The sequence below is a fragment of the Marmota marmota genome, unplaced genomic scaffold (assembly GCF_001458135.2).
Source record: "Marmota marmota marmota unplaced genomic scaffold, marMar, whole genome shotgun sequence".
Classification (NCBI taxonomy): Eukaryota; Metazoa; Chordata; class Mammalia; order Rodentia; family Sciuridae; genus Marmota; species Marmota marmota.
Genome location: NW_026000168.1, coordinates 16151589 through 16166487, shown reverse-complemented (window position 1 = coordinate 16166487; position 14899 = coordinate 16151589). Strand labels below are relative to the sequence as shown.

At 42.2% G+C, this 14899-nt stretch overlaps 1 non-coding gene across 1 annotated transcript; it reads right to left on the bottom strand.

Annotated features, from left to right (window-relative positions):
* Positions 1-7879: 7879 nt before the first annotated feature.
* On the bottom strand, positions 7880-7953 carry Trnav-cac. Its single transcript has one exon. It is a non-coding gene; the product is annotated as a tRNA-Val (tRNA).
* Positions 7954-14899: the final 6946 nt, after the last annotated feature.

Sequence of the window (14899 nt, the reverse complement as noted above, 5' to 3'; positions counted from 1 at the left end):
CAGGGGAACACAGGGGAAGGATAAAGGGGGAGAGAGCAGGAGTAGGGCAGGGAGAGGCTTCCGATTGCAGGACACCTTGCAGCCAGATCCATGAGGAATCACCAAGTTGAAGTTGCCTATTAGCAGATTGAGCCAGCAATAGATCCCCTCTCTGTAGCTGGAAACAGTTTGTGTGAAGCATGGCTTCAGCCAAGCACTAGTTTGGATCCACAGGAGTGGAACCATGTCTTCTGGTCCAACTTGCTCCCTACAGCCAGGTCCCTCAAGGGTAATCTAGTTCTCTGGAAGCAGTCACTGAGACAGGATTAAATGTGCAAAGATCTTATTAGGTGAATCACCAGTGAGAGAAAACCAGGAAGGAAGCCAAGAAAAAAAGAAAATGGTAGAACCATCAGACGGCAGAGCAAGTGGAATCCCAGTTGACAGAGAACGAGAAGGCAGGATCCTAGGTTCCCATGTGGAGCCAATGAGGTTGGACAAGGCCGTTGGAGAGTCTTCAAGCCAAAACCAGTCACCTGGGGATGCTGGGTCTTCCAGGGCTGGGCCTGCCTTAGTATCTTTGACAAACTTGTCACAAGCTGGAAGGAGCACACCAGAAATGGAGTCTTCAAGCTAATGTAGGCAATGAACTTCAGCAGCTGGGGGCTCAGTGGAATTCTCTGGCTGCATTTTTCGTAGGCACATTCTCTCAGCCACCCTAAGGAAATCTGAGTGGTGCATCTGGACAGCTTCCAACGCCACCCTACAGAGAGAAATGTAGCCTGCTATAAGTACGACATCACTATAGTGACAAGACAGAAAGAGAATCCTGGCACTAAGCGCTTGATGACATTTCTTCCTAAAATCTAGAGTTCCCTGCCTTCCACAGAATTCAACGGTTCACGTTTTCCTTGCTGAGCCAACAGTCTCATTTTGCTTGCTTTGGTTTGAATTGAGTTTCTGTCAGACTCCTGATTAATACAGACCTAAAGGCAACAAACGTGAATGGTGACATTTCGGCCTTGTGATCAGCTGCTGGGGGAAGCATATTTGGTCAGGGAATTCAGAGTAAGTCTAGGTAGTGGAATTACTCAGACAAATGAGAACTGGTGCTGGGTTCCTCATAACAGTTGTTAATTTGAACTGAATTTGATGAATAAATGGTTGCTTAATAACCAGGAATTCTTTAAGAGTAGGAGCCACGAGTTGTATCTCTCATACCTCCAGCATATGTAGTTATTCCTAGCACCCAAGAATCAATAAATACTTACTGAATAAAGGAGAAGGATTTCCACCCTCAGTGAGCTCCCAGTCTAGTAGCAAACCAGACATAGAAAACTCCAATAGGATAAATGCTGTTATAGAACTGCATACACGGTGCTAGGGACTCAAAGAGGAGGAACATTTAATTCTGCCCTCAAGGATCAAGAAGTCTCTCACAAACTGCATGTGGTGATGCTTACCTGTAATCCCAGAGGCTCAGGAGGCTGAGGCAGGAGGATCGAAAGTTCCAAGCCAACCTCAGCAACTTAGTCCGAGGCCCTAAGCAATTCACTGAGACCCTGTCTCAAAATAAAACACAGGGGCTGGGGTTGTAGCTCAGTGATAGAGCGCTTGCCTCTCATGCATGAGACACTGGGTTCAACTCTCAGCACTGCATGTAAACAAATAAATAAATAAAGGGCCATTAATAACTAATAAAATATTTTTAAAATAAAATAAAATACAAAAAAGGGCTGGGGATGTGTCTCAGTGGTTAAGTGCCCCGGGGTTCAATCTCCAGTGAAGAACGGAGAAGGAGGAGGAGGTGGAGGAGGAGAAGTCTTTCCCAGAGGGACTACAAAGAATAAGTTAGACTACCCCCAAAAAAAGAAGGATAAAAATATCTTGCTAAAAAAAATAGAAGCATCTACAAAGATATGATGACATAAAAATATAAAGAAGTTTCAGAAACAACAAATTGGATTAAAATAGACCATCAGCTTCTATGTCTTATAAACTGAGTCTTATTCTTTAGTGAACACTCATTACTTAGCAAAGGGCTTAGAGTTTAGTGAGCACTTCGTGCATTTTGTGTTGGGGGGGTGTAGTATTCAAAGTAGCAAAAGCATGGCAGTGGACAAAAACCAGCTAGGTGTCTCTCGATAGACAATTGGATCGAGAAAATGTGGTCTAAATACAAAACGGAGTTTTACTGAGCCACAAAGAAGAATGAAATTATGTCATTAGTTGTTGATGGACCTTTATTTATCTGTTTATTTATTTATTTGTTTGTTTATTTATATGAAGTGCTAAGAATCGAGCCCAGTGCCTCACACAAGCTAGGCAAGTGCTCTACCACTGAGCCACAACCCCAGCCCTGAAATAAGTGGGTTTTTTTTAAAAGGAGGATCTCATTAAAGTAGGAGGATGAACAATGGAGTAGAGGAAGGGAATTTAGGTGGAAGGAGGGGGATGGGAATGGGAAGGAATTACAGGAGGAAACTGAACAAACTATATTATGCGCATGTATGTATATGCCCGTTAATTCCACTTTTATGTATAACTCTGATGCACCAACTGAAAAAATTAATAGAAGGAAGACAATAGCACAAAGGAAGAGGATTAGGGGAGGTAGGGGATAAGTGGAGAGTGCTGGGGATAGAAGTGGAGCCAATTTGTTCTATGAATTTATAAGTATATCAAAAGGAACCCCACAATTATGTATAATTATAATGAACTCATGAAAAACAAGTGGAGTGAGATAAGGCTAAACAAATTGGAACCAGATGGTGATAAATAACAGTAAAGTAATTAAACCTTAAAATACAAAATAAGAATAAATAATATCCACAGGAGCAAACATTAATTAGGTGCCTGATGTATGCCTGGCTCTATCCTGAAAAGTTCATGGCCATTATTTGATTTCCTCTTTCAACAATTTTATGAAATGCGTACTACTACAATACATACATACACATATATATATATATATATTTTATTTTTTTTAGTTGTAGGTTAACATAATACTTTTATTTTATTTTTATGTGGTGCTGAGGATTGAACACAGCACCTCACGCATGCCAGGCAAGTGCTCTACCACTGAGCAACAGCACCAGCCCTAATCCCTTTTTTTTTTTTTGTAACAACTGAAAAATATTGATGCTGGGGACATGGGGTGGCCTCACCAAGGTCAAACAAGAATGCTAGAACAGAGCTGGGATTCAAATCCAGGTTCAGTTTATGCCAGAGGCAAGAGCATCAGAGCATGATATCACCTCCCCTGCTAAAGAGGATTCACTTCTTTAAGATCAATCTGATACCCCCAAGTGTCCCTTACCCCTTTGTCCACCTCTCTGGGATAGAGACTCAGAAGTGGGCTGAGGTATGACCTGAATGACATGACAGCATTGGATGGGAGGGACCAAATCCATCAAGGAAGAGACGGGAGTTGGGGGAGAAGCCAGGACATGGTCATAAATGCCACTCTCACACCCAACACTTGAGGATTTGTTCTATACTGGGCCCTGTGTTCAATCCTTCCATGGGATCCTCTTGTCCCATTCCCCTGTGTACAATCCCACCCAAAGCATGAGAATTTGAAGCTCAAAGAAGTATAGGATCATGCTCAAGGTCATTTGGCTACTTAGCAGCAAATCAAGGATTCTAACTATTTCTGGTTCTTACATCAGGAGAATGCTTTTCTCTGTCTTATATTATCGCTTTCTTTTTATTCTTCTTTTAATCATTTTCTTTTTCTTTTTCAACCATAGTCACATAAAAACCAGGGGCCAGCTATCTCTGAGGTTTGAGGGGTTGTGTTAAACACTTGTTAGTGCTCAGGGCTCTGCCAGTTTCTCAGATTGTTCTCTCTGATCAGCTCTGTCGAGAGACCTGTTGCTGTTCCCAAGCTGAGCCACAGTCTATAGTAAACTGCTTTGGGAAGGGTTTCCCCCTGGAAGATTAATTGGAGGAAATTTCCAAATGTAAGCATCCCTTACTAGTTTTACCAGAGGGAAGCCATTACCACCTTCCCAGTCTGTATCAGGGGTGAAGAACCACCCGTTTTTCTCCAAACTGAAGTTCTGTTTAAAAATGAGTTCTTTTTTCCTTTTCTTTTCTTATGTTGGGGATGGAACCCAGGCTTCCCACAAGCTAGGCAAGCACCCTATCACCGAGCTACACACCCAGCCCTTAACTGTGTTCCTGAAAGTTATGCTCTGATAAACTTGGATCTCTACCTGAAAGCTCTCTAGCTGGGGGGGAAAAATGGTAACAAATTTTAAACTAGCTGTCAGAAAATGTGGTAATTGGAGAAAAAAAAATGAGTTTGAGGCATCAGTGAGATCGCACCATTATGTAAACTGTTTCTTTCTCCTTCTGTTTCATCCAGAGGTGAGGAAGGACCTGTTTAGGAGAAAGAGCCTGGCCCAGACCTCCCTTGGCAGAACAAGAGGACGAAGAAGGACCACAGAGGGTCTTTGACTAATGATCATCCCGTAAAGACTAACTGGAGAGGGGTATGAAGCAGAGAAGCCACTGGGAGTCTTAAAAGACTTTCAATGTCAACCTTGTTTGAAGCATGTCCGGCCCAGGTGAGCTCTGAGAGGGTTCAACGTGACCAGAGATTCAGTGTTTGAAAAACATCCTCTGCCCATCAGCTAAGTCAATTCTCAGTCTGGCCCTTCCTGGGTAGGGGATGGGGTGAGCTTATTCAAGGTCGCAGAGCAGGGACCTGAGAGAGACTCAGAGCTAACTCTTCAAGTTGTTTGTAGTTATGCTCCAAACCTATATTCTATCTGTAGATGATCTTAAGGTGGGCAATTAGGTCTGCTTAATATTCTCTTTTTCCTTATTCAAAACAAAGGTTTAGGGCTGAGGGCTCACTGGTAGAGCGGTTGTCTAGCATGCATGAGGCCATGGGTGCCATCCCCAGCACTGAAACAACAAAAATGTATCATTCACCCTAAAAAGTCCACCTTTAGTCTAAGTCACTTCTCCAGCAAAATGTTGAAAGAGCCGATTATGATTCAGGCCCTGGGATCCCCCATTTTTAAATATCTTTCCTTTCTCCTCTTTCTCCCGCCCCAAGACTCATCTCAGTCTGCTCTTATCCTCTCTCCTTGTTCCTTGACTTCAAGGAAGACCTACTCTCAGGCACAGATGCACATATCCATATCAGAATTCTCAGGCAACGGCATTTAACAAAGAGATAAGAATGGCCTAAGCCAGAGGAATTGATATTTAACGGTAGAGCTTCAGAGACCATCAAAGAGGGAAACAGGAAAAGCAGAGTCTTCCCAGGGCCCCCAAAGTCATCCCAACCAACAACCATATGCATTATGAATCAGATCAATGTCGCCAAATTTTATAGGTTTGGCCAGTTTCAATAAGAGGCCGTGAGCCACATCAGAAACCACACTGGACCGGGAATCTTCTGAACTTTGTTTTCCTCATATGCAAACACTGGAGGTATATCTCATAACCCCCTGCTTAACATTGTGATATTTCAGAAGGTAGCTCTGTAAGGGTCGTGGCTGGGATGCTGTCTCTGTCGCTGATCCTGGGGAGACTTGGCAAGTCCCTGAACCTCACTAAGCTCTAGCTTCCCCGTCTGTATGATGGGAATTAAAAGTACCTACCTCGGGATGGGGTTGTGGCTCAGTGGTAGAGCCCACTCGCCTAGCACGTGCAAGGCCCTGGGTTCGATCCTCAGCACCACATAAAAATAAATAAAATAAAGGTAAAAATATATATATTTAAAAGTACCTACCTCAGAGGATTGTGAGAAATTCAATAAGTTACTGGTATATGATAGGGTTCCATGAGTAGTTATTTTCATTGCCTCCTGTTACAGAGTGATCTGCTCTTTCCCAAGCAGCAGCCTGTCACCTGTAAGGTGACTATTCTTTAAAAAAAAAAAAATTGGGACTGAGCATAGTGATGCACACCTGTAATCCTAGCAACTCGGGAAACTGAGGCAGGAGGATTGCAAGAGTGAGGCCAGCCTCAGCAATCTAGCAAGTCCATAAGCAACTCAGCAAGATCCTATCTCAAAATTTTCTAAATAAATTAAAAGGGCTGGAGATGTTGCTCAGCGGGGAAGTGCCACTGGGTTCAATCCCCGGTACCAAAATATAAAAATTTAAAAAAAAAAATTGAGGATGAACATTCCATTAGTTTTACCAGTTTCTCTAACCAACTTCAGAGAGACCTTTATGTCCAAAACAATAAGAAGTCTGTTGAGAACAAAGAAAATGATTTCTTTCTTAAACAAATGGAGCTTTAATAGTCTAACTTTTCACCCCTGCATTTATGAGTCACTGAAATTAATTGGGTTTGGTATTGAAAGAAGCAAATTATTCTCCTTATGTTTTCATAATCAGGTCCCTGGAAAGAATTTTTAAAGAGAAATGAGTATGTTGCACCTGGTCAATATTATAAAACAATTAGTTCTCCAATTAACAAGAGGATAACAAAAATATCACACTTTATTAAGTCTTCTTGGAAATAAAGTTGGATCCTATCAGCTTAATAGTTGGTGACAGTTTCAGTCCTCCTTACTGTTCAGCATAGAATGTACACAAGAAATTATATAAAAATTGAATATTTTGTTCATCAAAAGTTAAAATGTGGGGCTGGGGTTGTGGCTCAGAAGAAGCACACTTGCCTAGCATGTGTGAGGCACTGGGTTCAATCCTCAGCACCACATACAAATAAAATCAAGGTATGGTGTCCACCTACAACTAAAAACTAAATGTTTTTTTAAAAAGTTAAAATGTGGGACTGGGGTTGTGGCTCAGTGGTAGGGCACATGTTTAGCATGGGTGAGGCACTGGGTTTGATCCTCAGCACCATATAAAAATAAATAAAGTCATTGTGCCCATCTATAACTAAAAAAAAAATTAAAAAGTTAAAATCTTTGTCAGAGTTTAAAATATCCCTTTACTTACTTAAACTCCTACAGTGCCATTGATTTCTTTCATATTTTCTTCCTTTAATGCATAGATAGGTGCATTATAAAATATAGGTCAGAAAAAGGAAAAGAAAATCCCCCCAAACTGTGCAACTAGTTACCAAACCAGACATGAGGAAGACATCCTTGATTTTTCCACACATGACAGCATTCAGCTAGTCTTATCAACTGCACCTCCTTAATAGCTCTGGAATCTCCATTCCCTGGCCACTATTACCTAGGTCAAGTCCTTCTCCTGTCTGACCTAGATCCATGGACCAGCAGCCTTGGCACCTCCTGAGAACTTGTTAGGAATGCAAAATCGCAGGCCCTCCCCAGACCTACTGAATCCGAAATTGCATTTTTAACAAGATCCCTGGGTGACTCCGATGTTCCTTAAAGTTTGAAATATACTGCACCAGCTTCTGTAATATCTACCAAGCTCCTGGATGATACCCATGAAGCTCTTCAATGGATACATTTTGAATGTCTCCTCACATATTTCCATGTTTCCCGCCTAGCCTTCTTCCAGTCCAACCTATATTTTGCCAACTGACAATATTTCATACTGTCATATGAAAGGATCACTTCTCTGATCAGAACCTTCAACAGTCCTTGGAGTGCCCATTTGTGTTTCTGGTATTAGTAATAATAGTCGGAGGACTTGTTGCTGTTGATTTGGGTTTTCATTGTTTTGGGGGATGCAGTTTGGTCGACCTCTTTCCTAGTTTAGCAATCCCCCACTGTTCAACTGTTGAAAACCCCATCAAAGCTCCTTAACCTGACTTCCAAAGCCTTTCTTTATGTTTGTATTAGTGAAGGTAGTGGGATCTGCCAAAACACATCAACTCTCAGAAGTTTAACACAAGAGATTATTTCTTGTGTACATTTTGTCCACCATGTGTATTCTTTTTTTTTAATATTTATTTTTTTAGTTGTACTTGAACACAATATTTTATTTATTTATGTTTATGTGGTGCTGAGGATCGAACCCAGGGCCTCTCACGTGTGAGGCGAGCGCTCTACCACTGAGCCACAACTCCAGCCCCTGTCCACCAGGTGTATTCTTGATTTCAGTAGTGGCTCAAGAGCCCAAGCTCTTTCTACCTTGAGGCTCAGCTGTATTCAGCGTGGCTTCTCTGATGCTGGCCATCGTGGGTGGAAGGGATAAGAATAGAACAGTCTTTAACTGTGATCGCAATTAAGTTTTATTGAATTTCAACTGTTTAAGTCACCCAATTTTTAGGGCAACCTAATCCAGCGAACACAGATTTCGACTTGTGATGGTTAATTTTATATGTCAGAGGGCCCAGATATTTAATGACTTCTGGGATCTATAAGGGCATTTCTGGATGAGAGTAGCATTTGAACTGAGTAGAGCAGATTGCTTTTCCCCATGTAGGTGGGTCCATCCAATCTGTTGAAGGTCTGAAAAGAATAAAAATTTGAGTAAGAAAGAATTTTTTTTCTCTCTGTCTGAAGTGTCTCCAAGCTGAAACATTGGTCTGGAACTTGCACCAGTGACTTTCCTGATTTTCAGGTCTTTCAATTCAGGCTAGAACTATATCATTGGTTCTCCTGGATCTCCAGCTTGCTCCCTGTAGATCTTGGATTTCCAGCAATTAGAACTGTGAGCAATAAATCTTTGTTGTTTAAGCCACTCAGTTATGGTACTTTTTTAGGGCATCTGAAGGTAACTAAGACACATACCCCAGTTCAGACCACCTTTTAGAGGTTCATCTTCTCCAGTTTTACTTAAATGCACAGTGAGAGGGAAGAAGGAGGTAAGAGATTTCACAACTTCATCTCTAAGGACAGAGAAGCATATGTATCCTGATGAGCAGGAGAGGCCTCACCCAGCCCCCAAAAGAAGCAAGTTTGTGGTCTGAAGCCCAAGTGGCCCATCTGGTCTAACCAATGGAAAGCTGGGAAGAAACAATGACAGGGACAAGATATAGGATTTCTTGTTCTTTTCTCCATTCATTCATTTTGTTATTGCACAGCCTCCTGATTGGTCTAGGTGCCAACCGTCTCTTTTGCTCCCATTTATCCTTCACCATGCCATTGTAGAAATCTTTATCTGGGCTTGTCCCTTCATTTCTTGGTGGGTTAAGAGCATGGAATTTGGAACCATGATGCCTAATTTCACGTCACTTTTCCATTCTGACTAGCCATATTGCTTTATTGAGTAACCAAGTTTCCTCATCTATAAAACAGGGGACATAGTAGATGGATTGGTGACTCCCTCCCCCCTGTCCTAATTCCCAGAAATTGCTGGGAAGGATAATTGCATTTTAAAAAGAGGTCTATACAAGTAATTAAGTCAAGGATCTTAGAATAAAATCATCCTGGATTATCCGGTGGATTGTAAAATTAATAGCAGGTATCAAAAAAAATTGACCATAAAAATAAAGAGTTGGTTTTATTTTAGGTTCTCAATGCTATTCCATTGGTCTATATGTCTGTCCTTATGTGTATATATATATGATTTTAGTGCTTAGGATAGGACCTTACACAAGCCAGGCAGGTGCTCTGCCACTGAGCTATGCCCCCTGCACCACCACCCCCAATTTTTAAAAAAATTTTCTTTTGAGACAGGGTCTCACTTAGTTGCCCAGACTAGCCTTAAACTTAACATCCTCCTGTCTTAGCCTCCCAAGTACTTAGAATTCACCACCATGCCTGGCTGTGAGTCATTTTTTAAAATGGGATATAATTTACAAACCATAAAATTCGTCCTCCTCAAGTATGCAATTTGGTGACTTGTAGCATATTCACAAAATGATGTGATGTGCAATCATTACCACTTAAGCCCAGAACATTTTTATTATCTCTAAATCCTTTTTATGGCCACTGTTTTCCTCTTCTTCAGACTATACTTTTGTTTTTCTCTCGTTCTGGGGGTTGAACCCAGGGCCTCAAGCATACTAAGTTCTACCAAGTGAGCTACACCCCCAGCTAGGTGACAGACGGGCTTTGCTTCCTTCTGTTGCTCTACCCCTAAGTGAAGTGACTATAACTAAGCTGGCTGGGTCTGAGATCTTCCTAGTTTTAAAACTAAGGGAACCTCTTTAGTCCTGGTCACATTTTAGTAAAATGGATGAAGATGGACCTTCAACTGAATAAACACAATTAGTCCCTGTGGTATACATTATCAGTGCCCTGTCCTGTGTCTTACCACCTGGGTTTGTGTCCCAGCTATCTCCACACTGCCTGTAGCTCATCTCTTTGTCTAAGGCTTTCACCAAAACCATGGAAGCCTACAGCACTCAGAACAGTAGGCTGGATTAACCCAGCATTGATATTGATGGCCACTCTTGGGTGGGATAATTCTGAGGCAAGAGTTTTACCCTGGATTCTGTCATTTCCCCAGAGGGATATGTTTCATTCACCCACGGTGGCAGCTGGCTTCATTGTGTGCCCTTACTTTCCTGCCCTCCCTTGCTTGATCACTTTTCCACTCTTAGATCTTTATTTCGGGGTCTTTTTCTGGACAAGTCCAAACTACAACATCCCCCACTCCCAGACCTTTGAAAGAGACACCGAACATTTTCCAAACATGCAAATGGAACTTCCAATCCTTTCTTTCGATCAAATTGCTGCTCATCAAGTCCCCATATAGACATTGAGAACTATCACCCTATGGCTGGACAGATCTTGACATCTTCCCACCCCCAACACACACAGTTCCTCACCCAAAGCCAAAACCACCTTCAATCTTCATGTTCCCTCTCGGGCTCAGGAAGGCCAAATTCAAAGCAGGAAACTTTCTAGTCATGGCTGGCTGCACTCCATCTGATGGTACAGAATCAGATCAGCACTTCTTATTTCTGTTTATTATCAATGTCAGGTCCTCTTGGCAGGCAGGATCATGCCCCTGCCTGTCAGTGGTGAGAATTGTCTGAGCCCTCTGAGAAAAATGGATCACAAATGCACTGCAGTATAAATGCAGAGAGAAGCAGGATTATGAATGCAGACAGCCGGAGCAAAGTGACACTGGAGAAAGGGGATCTGACCAGAGTCACATCCAGAGGACCCTCCACTACCCCGAAATCTGTTCGTGACTTGTGCATGAAATCCCACCATGAGACAATTGAACCAGAGTATGTTTGCTGAAGGTGTCTTTGCAGCTATATCTCCATCTCACATGCTCTTCTTCATTTTTTTATTGTCTATGGACGTTTATTTTATTTATATGTAGTGCTGAGAATTGAACCCAGTGCCTCACACATGCTAGGCAAGTGCTCTGCCACTGAGCTGCAATCCCAGCCCCCACATGTTCTTCTTATAATGGAATATCTACACCCCTCCACTGAGAGGTGGGGTCTGTACTACCTTCTCTCAAAACTGGCTCTGCTTCAATGCATGAGATGAAGCAGAAGTGACATTGCATGAACTCCCAGACTAGGTCATAAAGGCAATATGAGTTCTGCCTGGATCTCTAGTGGGATGCTTGCCCTAGGAACCCAGTCACCTTGCGAAGAGAAAGCTCAGGCCATAAGGGATGCAACCTGCTAGTTGAGGCCAGCATCACCACAGGAGTAAGTGAGGCTTCTGGCGGTTCCGCCCCTAGACTTCAAACCCTGCAACTGAAGACTGCAAGAGAAGAATAAAGAAGAATCGGGACTTCTCCACTCTGCCCTGTGTGAGTTGGACTCTCAGAAACTGAGAGATAATAAATGAGCAGTGTTTTCAAGACCCTGTTTTTGGCTGATTTCTTATGCAGCCAGAGATGACTAAAACAGACGTGAATTCTTTGGTTGTACTAGAGGACAGCCTGTCTAGGTAAAAGCGGACCCAGATGGGGACACGTATGAGGTTGGGTAGTCATTACACTCTAGTGTGAATTACTCCTACTTGGTACCATTCTTTTGTCCCTTCCAAAAAAAAAAAGATATGGTTAAAAGTCTTAGGAGACTGGGCACCTGTCATCCCAGTGACTTGGGAGGCTGAGGCAGGAGGATCAAAAGTTCAAAGTCAGCCTCAGCAACTCAGCAAGGCTCTAAGCAACTCAGCAAGATCCTATCTCTAAATAAAATATAAAAAGAGCTGGGGATGTGGCTCAGGGGTTAAGTGTCTCTGGATTCAATCCCTGGTACCAAAAAAAAAAAAAAAGTATGATGAATAGGTCATCCAGATAGGAATCAGCAGATCTCGGTTCTAGTCCCAGCATTAAGAGAGGCCGACTCCATAACCATTCCCAAAGTCACTGTCCTCTCCATTGTGGCCTCCACAAGACTCAGGCAAATGTAATACCTCTAGACCCAAGCATCTGGTGCAAGAAAGCCTTCAAAGTCTCAAAGTGACCAGTCCAGGGAGCAAGGTAAGGTCAAGGTCAAAGTGGGGTCAAACTAGCAAAGAACCCAGGTAGGGTTAAGGGACTCAAGGTGAGTCCCATTGTCAAAATATCCCTCACAGGTGTGACGGTGAGGGCCCAGGTATGCAGCTGATAACTGGCGATGGGACCACCCAATGACAATATTAGATAAAAGCTCCAAATCCCAGCACTGCCACTGTTCAGCTGAACCAAGCTTGGGCATGTTCCTTAACCTGACTTGGTCTTAGTGTCCTCATCTGTGATGTAGAGGTGATAATTACATCCTCTTGATAAGATCATGGAAGCTCTCTGACCTTGCACCTATCAAAGTTGACCCCATCCCATGAGGCAATGAGTACTGATGTTTCCCAGTGTCAGGAGAATGATGGTTAGAAACACAGTTTTAGAAGGTAAATTCACAGATCCTTCGACATAAAATCACATGCTTCCTCCACCCTGTCTTCCCCACCTCGAAACAATAAACAAACAAGTAGATAAATAAAAGTTGAATTCAGTTTAAAAAAATCTCCTTGTCTTCTTAAGTTGTCAAGGGTCTCACTAAGTTGCTGAGGCTGGCCTCCAACTGTGATCCTCCTGCCTCAACCTCCCTAGCAGCTGCTATTACAGGCATGTACCACCACACCTTTCAATCCTTCTTCTTATACCAAGGACAAAGTGTCAAATTGTTGCTCCTAAGCCTTTAACACTTCCCTCACTATTGCTGATCTGCAAATCTCCCTCTTTAATAATGAAAAGCCTGAGGCCTGGAGCTCAGAGAGTTCCCAGGCAAGTGTCTAGCTGCCATTTAATAACATTTTTGCTTTTGTTATAGTTATTTTCACAGTCCCTCTCCTTTTATGGTAGATGATTCTGGTTTTCCATTTAACATAGCGATTTAAAAATGTTCTTTTAAAGCAATAAATTGTGTTTATGTTTTTTTAAAAAAGCAAATCTGTTTCAAAATATTAAATATATTATGGTGTAGACGGTTCTTGGATTTGGAAAAGAACATGAGAGTGCTCTAGTCAAGCGACAGACATTTGCAAGTATGATATTAGGCTGCCAAGGGCAGGGGCCCGGGTAACAGCTTCATGGAACTAGGTGGACCACCTGACAACTGAACCATGTTCCCGGTCCTAAACTCTGTTCCTACAGTTCCCTGTTCTGCTTCTAGGACCCCAATTCTTGTGTTGCTCTCCTGTCCTTTCAGATTCTTCCAGAAGGTAAATCAATTCACACTTTGGATTATTTGGTACAAATATTTATAACCCAGCAAGTCAATTTTTAGGAATTTAATAAAATTACCATGAATGTGCCCAGGGTGCATGGCTGAGAAGATTTGGGGCCACATTATTTAGGACAAGGAGAAACTGGGATCTTCCTAAAGAGCTAACCATAAGGAACCAGTATAGCAAATGAAAGTACTGTAGATCCTCCAAACAGGCTGGCCAAATGACAATAAAATACCAAACACTCTGTACCAAATACTTCTCTGGGAAATTTACATGTTAGCTCATTTAATCCTCACAGTGCTTCTACAAGGCAAATGTTAGTATTGGCCCCATTTTACAGATGACAAAACTAAGGCAGAGAAAGGTTAATTATCTTGTTCAAGGTCACACAGCTGGTACGTAGCAGAGCTGCATGCCTGTAATCCCAGCAGCTCTGGAGGCTGAGGCAGGAGGATCACAAGTTCAAAGCCAGCCTCAGCAATTTAGCAAGGCCCTAAGCAACTTAGTAAGACCCTGTCTCAAAATAAAAAAATTAAAAAAGAGCTGGGGATGTTGCTCAGTGGTTGAGCACCCTGATACCAAAATAATAATAATAATAATAATAATAATAATAATAAAGCATGCTCTCTCAGTTACTATGCTGGAGTCTCCTCTCCTTGAGACCAATATTGGAGGTGAAAATGATTGAAAAGCATTCCCAAATATATTAGTAAGTGAAAAAGGCAGGTAGGTACCAAAAGAAAAAAAAATCCGCAAAAATATACACCATATGTCAAAAGAAGATATTTCTGGTTGGTGGGATTATTTTTTGCTATTTTGTTTGTTTCTCTGTGTTTTCCAGGTTTTCTGTACTGAATGCTTGTTACCTTTAATTATAGAAATGAAATTTATGCAAAGATGGCTTTTCTACTCAGCTTCCCTATTCCTAGCTGCTCCTTAAGAGAATGAACAATAACAATAAAAATGATCGTAATGATGGCCGACATTGAAGGAGTTATTGGTATTTTAATGGATTGACAAGCATGATCTCATTTAATTTTTCACAACGAGTACCTCGATGGATAGGGCCTCCCGGGTTATGCACTGCACAACCCCAGGGGTTACAGCTGACATAGAGTCTACATTATGGACTGGACTGTGAATGGGTGCCCTTGGCAACTCAACTGCCTAGCAAAACCCAAGGGGGTTAGATAATAAGCTAATAAGCAAAACCAACATGGAAACCCAGGGTCCATTCCTCTTGTTTGTAGTTGCAGAGAGGAGATACCCAGGGCATATCAAAGGAGGCAAAATGAAATCTGGACATCTCGACACAGGCTTTGGAACCAACAGGTGCATGGTGACAACATGAAAAGCGAATGCCAAGAGTTAGGACTCCCCCACACACACCCCGGCTGTAGACCCTGCTCTGTCCCCACCTAGCTACACAAGATCTTC